Source organism: Rattus norvegicus, chromosome 17, assembly GCF_021556685.1.
Source record: "Rattus norvegicus strain SHRSP/BbbUtx chromosome 17, alternate assembly SHRSP_T2T, whole genome shotgun sequence".
Taxonomy (NCBI): domain Eukaryota; kingdom Metazoa; phylum Chordata; class Mammalia; order Rodentia; family Muridae; genus Rattus; species Rattus norvegicus.
The window spans coordinates 85,042,942-85,051,453 of NC_141550.1; the positions used below are offsets into that span (position 1 = coordinate 85,042,942).

An 8,512-nucleotide genomic window follows, 5' to 3' on the forward strand; every position below is an offset into this window, starting at 1 on the left:
CATGTGTACAAGTATAATATTATACTAAGCCTAATATATTATGTGAGTTTCATATTGTTCTTTTGTATTTAAATATTTATATATGGGATATTATAAATTTCTATATATTAGAAACTTAGTGTTGCTTTGAGAAGTTAAATTTTGAAAAATATTTGAAAACTGTCTTCACTTACTAAAGCATTTTAAGCTTTCAGGAAAGCATCAAAAATAATATTAAATCTTAATGCCTATCATCTAACTTATATCAGAATTTGCAAATCGTTTTGAAGATAAGAATGAAGTAAAATGAATAACCCTTAGTATGTAATTACATGACATGTTTTTACAAAATCTTCATGAATTTATTTAGTCCCAAGTCTCATTTAACTGGGATAGTCTAGAAACAGTGAATATTAATTATTTTTAACAATTTCTCAGGTACGCAACACATTACTATTTTATTCTCATTAACTCAATCTTGGTTTTGAGAAATTCAAGTTTGTAGGAATCATTCTACTATACTAAAACCCCAAGACAGTGGTCAAACAACCTTTTTTACAGTAGTCTCCTGAGATCATCAGAAATACCAGCTATTTACATTATGGTTCATAGTAATAGCAAAATTACAGTTATAAAGTAGCAATGAAAATAAATTTATGTTTGATGGATCACCACAACATGAGGAATAGTATCAAAGAGTCACAGCATCATGAAGGTTAAGGACTGCTGCCCTAGAACAAAGACTTAAATGAAAGTCAAAACAGGTGACTCCTTGTGCACATAATATTTGCACAGAAAATACTCATGTTTTTCAGCATGTGGCAGAAGCATTTTTGTGTGGCACAGAATCATGTCATTGAAAAAAAACCCTATAAATCTCTATTGAGATGAGGTGAAGGATTATGTGGTTCTTTATGCAGAAAATATCCCCAGTTTCTCCTGCCCTGTCCTCTCATTTGATTTGAGATGAAGGATGTCAGGGTGGATAATAAGGAAGCCAGTTCTCATTTTCACCAAGACTGCCCAAATTTAATACATGTGCTTCAAGCTTCAATGTCCTCCTAAGTAATAAGCTTCCAGGTGTCTTACTTTGTATTTGTCAGATGTGTGCAAGGGCATTATGAGACTTATATTTGCTTTGTTCAACCACCTGTAGTAACATTAATTGAAGTGACAATTATTTACTGTGATCATTAAAGATTTTAGTGCTCTGCCGTCCTCATGTGATTTTAAAAGATTTTTCAGATTTATTGGAGTAATTAGAGGTGGTACACAAAAAACACTTCTGAGAATATTCCTAATGTATTTATACATTTTAAAATTCATGCCACAATGAGCAACATGTAGACTTGGATTATGAAGGACTTTCCTCTCTCTTACGGCATCACTTCCTAGTAAATTATTGACTTTCTATACATTAACTGCTTTTGTATGTTATTCTGTATCTATTTGGAATTCAGTCAAATATAAAAGGATCTCTTAAGACTATTGTAGAATCCTATTTTAGTTTTGTTTCAGAGAGAAAACATATGGTCATGCTCACATACACATCAAACCCACACACACACACACACACACACACACACACACACACAAACACACACACACAGAGAGAGAGAGAGAGAGAAAGAGAGAGAGAGAGAGAGAGAGAGAGAGAGAGAGAGAGAGATGCACACATACACAGGCACACGCACACACACAGATACCCACGCATAAAGGCAGTACATAGATGATTATGAGCTGCCTCATCAGCCCACATTTTATGCCTGAGAAGAATAGAGTAATAGTAATGAGTTTTTTGATAATGATAATAGGAGCTTTTCCTCAGTAGCCATTTCTGGACATAAAAATAGCAGAGGGATTTTGAACAGAAACAGAATTGCAATTCCTTTGTTCAATCATTAGTTAACAAAAATATTTAAGATTTATTAGAAAGAGCAACATAATTTGATTCTGTCTGCAATTAAATAAGGCCACCATTTACCTGAAAAGAAGGTATGCAGGAAATAGAATGGCTTCTAGGAGGAATTACCAGGAGGAGAAGATCAGTCACAAGGGGATTCTTAATTGTTTACTTTCATGTGAGGCACTATGTAAATTATAAAATAATGTGGTTTTTGGGACCATGGTCTAATATCATTAGAAGGTTTGACATTTATCTCCAGCATAAGCCCTATTTATACTCAGAGCATTAATGAAGGAGGCGAATTGAGGCAACGAACTGAGAGTTAGATGTGAACGGTTGACATAAGAAAAAGGGTCTGGCAAGACCTAAGCCCTCAGTGTTAGGTCTTGGTCTGACTTATAGGAAAAGTACAGCTCAAGAGATAAAGGTTAAAATAGAGACAGGGTTTTGATTGACCTGCTGTTAGGGGATATGGGCTGTCCTTTGAGAAATCATTCAGCAAATTTATCAGAACCTCAGAACATTGCAGTGATAAGACAAGGGCTGAGAGCCGAAACTGAAACCAGATCTGTAACTTTTACAAGGATGTACTTATGCAAGGAGCTGTTGTTGTCCTCATTCACCAATCTGTTTGCTATGACAATCTCTGGATGACATTCAAAGATTGTACAAAATATGCAAAGATAAAGAAGACATTTCTGGTTTTTGTTAAGATTTATTTATTTCATACATGAATATTTTGCCTGTCTATATGTATGTGTAGTGTGTGCACGTCCAGTATCCCTGGAAGTCAGAAGAAGGAATAGGATTGCCTGGAACTGGAGTTACAAATGGTTTGCAAATCACCATATAGGGGCTGAGAACTGAGTGCAGGTCCTCTGTAACACCAACAAATACTTTTTACTTCTGACCCATCTCTTCAGTTCTAAGAAGATATTGCTAAGAAATGAGGACAGTCCAGTCCCACACCCCTCTTAAAATGTAGTAAATATGAGCCATTTTCTCTTGTAGTAATTTCTTATTTTATTGGATATTTTATTTATTTATATTTCAAATGTTATCCCCTTTCCCAGTTTCCTCTCCGGAAACTCCCTATCCCATCCTCCTATGCTTCTAGGAGGGTGCTCCCCCACCCACCCACTCACCCAGTCTTGTCTCCCTGCCCTGGCATTTCCCTACAATGGGGCATTGAGCATTCCCAAAAAAATAAGGGTGTCTCCTTCCATTGATGTCCGACAAGGCCGTCCTCTGTTACATATGTGGCTAGAGCCATGGGTCCCAACATGTGTACTCTTTGGTTGGGGGTTTAGTCCCTGGGAGTTCTGGGGAGTCTGTATGGTTGATACTCTTGTTCTTCCTATGGGTTGCAAACCTTTTCAGCTCCTTCAGTCTTTTCTCTAACTCCTCCTCTAACTGGAGGAGGACTCTAACCCTGTTCTCATTCCAATGGTTGGCTATGAGCTTCTGCCTCTGTATTTGCCAGACTCTGGCAGAGCCTCTCAGGAGACAGCTATATTAGGCTCCTGTCAGCAAGCACTTCTTGGCATATGCCATAGTGTCTGGGTTTAATGTCTGTATATGGCATGGATCCCCAGGTGGGGCAGGCTGTGGACGGCCTTTGCTTCAGTCTCTGCTCCACACTTTGTCCCTGTATTTCCTCCCTTGAGTATTTTGTTCCCCCTTCTAAGAAGGACTGAATCATCCACATTTTGGTCTTTCTTCTTCTTGAGCTTTGTGTGTTCTATGAATTGTATCTTGGGTATTGTGAGCTTTTGGGATAATATCCATTTATCAGTGAGGGCATACCATGTGTGTTCTTTTGTGACTGGTCTAACTCACTCAGGATATTTTCTAATTCCATCCATTTCTTTCAGTATTTTCAATAGTTCTCATTACATCCTTGCTGTGAGCCTCTGTCTACACCAGGAGTCTTTACATGCAAGAGCAGAGGACGTTCTAGGTAGTAGATCCCAGTTCTCGGATTTCCTGTGACCAACCTTTATACAAAAATGAGTAGAATTTGGTAGGCTTTTTCTGTATATTCTATATAGCATTGATCCTTTTGAAATTCTTATTCTTTACTTTTTCTTTGTTCCTTTCAAAGATCTCTTTCTCATTATTTACCTTACATCCCAATCAATTCAAGCTTCCCCTCCTTCATCTCCTCCCAGTCCCTTCCTGTCACCTCTGCTTTCTCTTATCTACTCTTCCTCCCTTTGGCTTCAGAGAGAGAGAGAGAGAGAGAGAGAGAGAGAGAGAGAGAGAGAGAGAGAGAGAGAGAGACAGAGAGACAGAGAGACAGAGAGAGACAGAGATAGAGAGAGACAGACAGAGAGAGACAGACAGAGACAAAGAGAGACAGAGAGAGACAGAGAGAGACAGAGAGAGAGACAGAGAGAAAGAGAGACAGAGACAGACAGACAGACAGAGAGAGACAGAGACAGTCAGACAGACAGACAGACAGACAGACACACACAGAGGCCTATCACGGATATCAAGCAACCTTGGCATATCAACTTGCAGTAAGATTAGGCACATCATCTTCTATTGAGGCATCCCAGTTAGGGAAAAGGGATCCAAAGACAGGCTATGTAGTCAGACACATCCCCTGCTCCTGATTTAGGAGTCCCACATGAAGACCTGCCTGCATAGCTCTTACATATGTGCAGAGGGCCAAGATCTGTTCCATTCATGCTCTCGGGTTGGTAGTTCAGCCTCTGTGAGCTATGGGCTCAGATTAGCTGATTCAGTAGGTTCTCTTGAGTCCTCTGAATCCTTCAACTGTTCCCTTATTCACAAAGGTCCACTTAATGTTTGGCTGTGGGTCGCCACATCAGTTTTCAACAGGTGTTGGGCGAAACCTCTCTGATGACATTTATGCTGTCTGCAAGTATATCAAAATATCATAAATACTGTCCAGTAGGCTCCCTCTCATGGCATGGGTTTCAAGATGGGCCAGTCATTGGTTGGCCCTGCCCTCAAATTCTGCTCCATCTTTTATCTCTGTACACTTGTAGTCAGGGCAAACTGGGTCTAAAACCCAAGCCAGGTTTTGTGGCTGGGTTGGTGTCCCAGTAGCTCCATTGGAATACTGCCTAATTATATGAGATGGCTGGTTTGGGCTCCACATCCCCTATTGTTAGGAGTCTTAGCTAGGGCCAGTCTCATAGATTCCTGAGAGTTTCCAATATTTCTAGTAAAAGAATTATACAAAGCAAGAATGCAGTGATCTCCAAAGTGATAATTAAACAGCTAAGGGTAAATATCTTTTGAAATGAGCAGAAGACCACAATCTTCATGTCTCTAAGTTATCACTCACAGCTGTCAAATAGTTGAACATTTGAAGTTTGTGGCCGTTGGTGTCTTCATTTGGAATGACAACTTTTCCTAAATAAAAATTAAAAGAAGCCATCATTTTGGAATGTATTTCAGACCAGGATCATACCGAAGTGGGTTAAATTACATAAAAAGTTTCCCATTAAATTGAAACTAAACATTTTATTTGACCTTCTAAGAAGTTAGGGTAGAGATACAGCAGCCAATTTTCCTTCTGTCCTGATTGGGAGTCCTTCCTGCCTCCATCTTCCCACACAGAGAGAAAATGGGGAGCACCTCAATGCCGACTAGCCAGATGCTTTTCTGTTGCTCTGGCTTCCTGTCCTGGTCACATGAGGAAAAGGTTTTTGTGGTTATTGTTCTGTTCAGGTTACTGGAATATTTATTTATTCTTTTTTATGGATATGTAGCCTGATTCTAGACTTTAAAACTAAAGCCAATCAGGTTACTAAACTCGGTCATAGTTTGGTGCTTTGACATTTGTGTTACTTTATATGCCAGACACCACACTAGTACAAAATAGGTCCCACTAAAAGCCATGTTGAATTTTTATTTATATTTGCACACATAGAACTCTGCAAGTACCAAGTACTCATTATAGAGTGAATATATGGGATATTTTTCCTGTGTTGTTGGCTACAGTTGTAGGCCTTAAATAGATACTGTTATCTTTCCACACTAATGGCTCCTTTGTTCAGCTGACAAATTTCATAACATTTCCTATTCATTTCTCTCCTCAAAATTCCAACACTTCATTATTTTACTGCTACCAAGAAATTTGAAAAGAAATGGAAAAAGAATCTCATTTTGAGACTTTTCATTTGAAGCATAGGTAAATCTAATAGGTAAACTAATTACAGGTAAATGGAGGGTTGCCATGTTTTTCAAATTATTCATCCAGCGCGAGCCAGGGACGGCAAAGTTTGGAAATCAACAGAGATCATTGAAAGGGATAATGTATCAGTAAAATAGGGGAATTTAATAGAACCACTTTGCAAACTCTCCTCTAGTGATTGTTGTAATTGGAGATTCTGAATTGAAAATGTGATAAAAATGTCCATCAACAGGCAGTGTGCCAGCTCTCAGAACGAATCTATCCAGGCACTTCTCAGCATTAGCTCTTTTGAATGTTCCATTTCCTTGTTATTTGATCATGAGCTCATTATTTTCTTTATACAGTTGCGCTGACTAAAATTTGATCTGACCATCTAATACTGCAGATTCCCTTAAACGCGCAGCCACTGGCAATATTGCTGCATGCATCCTGAGCAAGCGGATAATGAAACTGCACTTGAGTTATGCAACTGCTTCGCAATTTCAGCGAGAAAGCATGGTAGTCAGTGGAGCACGAAGATGATGTGCCCACCAGTGCAGAATGTTAGTACCTTGCATACTAAAAGTTTAAATCCTTAGTTAAAACAGTCAGACATGCTTCCAAGAGAATAGCACCCACTCTGATATAATTCTGTGAATTCAGCCCTGTGAACTCTCTTTTCGGTATTTCTGTTTCAAGAAGGTTAGGACATGGAATGGTAAGTGTGGTAATATCCATGCTTTTCCATTTTGTGTTTTTGTGACGTGTGTGTGTTTTATTTCCTATTATATTTCTGAAAAGAGAGATAAAGAAAGGGCATGGAATTGGGTTGGTGAGAAGGATCTGGAGAAGCTAGAGGAGGGGTGTCTTAGTCAGGGTTTGTATTCCAGCACAGAACATCATGACCAAGAAGCAAGCTGGGGAGGAAAAGATTTATTCATCTTATACTTTCACATTGCTGTAAGGAACTCAGGACAGGAACTCACATAGGACAGGAACTTGGAGGCAGGAGCTGATGCAGAGGCCATGAATGGGTGCTGCTTACTGGATTGCTTCCTCTGGTTTGCTTAGCTTGCTTTCTGGTAGAACCCAGGACCACCAGCCCAGGGATAGCACCACCTACGATGGGTCCTCCACTCTTCATCATTAATTGAGAAAATGCCTTATTGCTGGACCTCATAGAGGCATTTCCTCATTGGAGTTTGTGATAACTCCAGCTTGTGTCAAGGCAACACACAAAACCAGTCAGTACAAGAGGAAAACGTGATCAGTATATACTGCATGAAAAAAAGTGTTTTGTGAAAATGGTCAGTGTTTTCTTGCTTAGCATCCTACCTCACTCTTTCCCTAAAAAGAAAAATCCTGACAGTAACCAGAGTAAATTCAGGTTTCCCAGCTTGTTCAAAATATCTCTTTTTGTCTGTTATTTAAGGTATAGTGGGATTGAAGCGAGAGCTCCAGAAGGCCTGGCATCCCCAGATGCTGAATGAGAGAAAACCACATACAGTTCTTCACAGTGCAATTGGCGTTCCTCACAGATAATGGGTATGGGCAAGAAGATGCTATGGTGGCCTGGCTCTTATTAAACCACTCCCTGAAGATCTCCAGTTTCTGTTCAAGAAGGCTCAAAGGAAGATTCTACTTTTGTTAGCTGATCAGATGATCAGAATTGAATACATGCATAAAAATAATCTTATATGCAGGCATTAAATTAGATAAGTTCCTAATACATATTGGGCATCATTGTATTAAATTACTCATTGATCTTGGTTTGACCAAAAAGTCCAGAAGCAGCTGTAGAAAGCAATATGTTTCATACAAAGAAGATAAAAATCTCACTGATGTTGCCCAACTCACTATCATTAATGTACATTTCAGTATAGTCACGAAGATGACATAGAATCTTTGGAATATGTCTTGATGCATTTTGATAGGACCAGTCTGCCAGGCAAGGGCTAAAGGCTGCAACAAAGAAGGAAAAATATAAAAAGATCAGTGAAAAGACCCATTCTGCTGAAGTTCTATGTAAGGGGTTTCTTGTAGAATTTGACATGTGTTTAAATTACTTTCATGGGTTATGCTTTGTGGAAGCTCTGGATTCCACATGTCTAAGGTAGCTCTTCTGAATCCTTTTTAGAACTTTTAATCAGCAACAGTTGATTGGACAATATAAAAGCAGAAACCAGCACAGCAAGCCAACCCCTTCCAGTTGCCAGGGTCAGTAGGTCCAACTCCCTGCAGGCAAACTGCCAACCCCAGAGTAGCATCGACCATGTCTAAAGCATGAACTGAAGTAGAGAAGTTATAGGGTAGATGATTAGAAAAATGTTTGCTTCTTCCCAAAGTTATGGATTTTAATTCATATGTAAACTAGCTAGTGGTTCTGCACAATCATTTACTTGGTGTAAAGAACTTAATTTCCATATAAGCTGTCTCTGATGCTGATTCTGGGCTGTAGCCACTCTGATGGTGAATAT

At 39.1% G+C, this 8,512-nt stretch overlaps 1 pseudogene; it reads left to right on the plus strand.

Moving 5' to 3' along the window:
- Nucleotides 1-6,500: 6,500 nt before the first annotated feature.
- Nucleotides 6,501-8,260, plus strand: Csnk1a1-ps1 (casein kinase 1, alpha 1, pseudogene 1; annotated as a pseudogene).
- The last annotated feature ends 252 nt before the right edge of the window (nucleotides 8,261-8,512 follow it).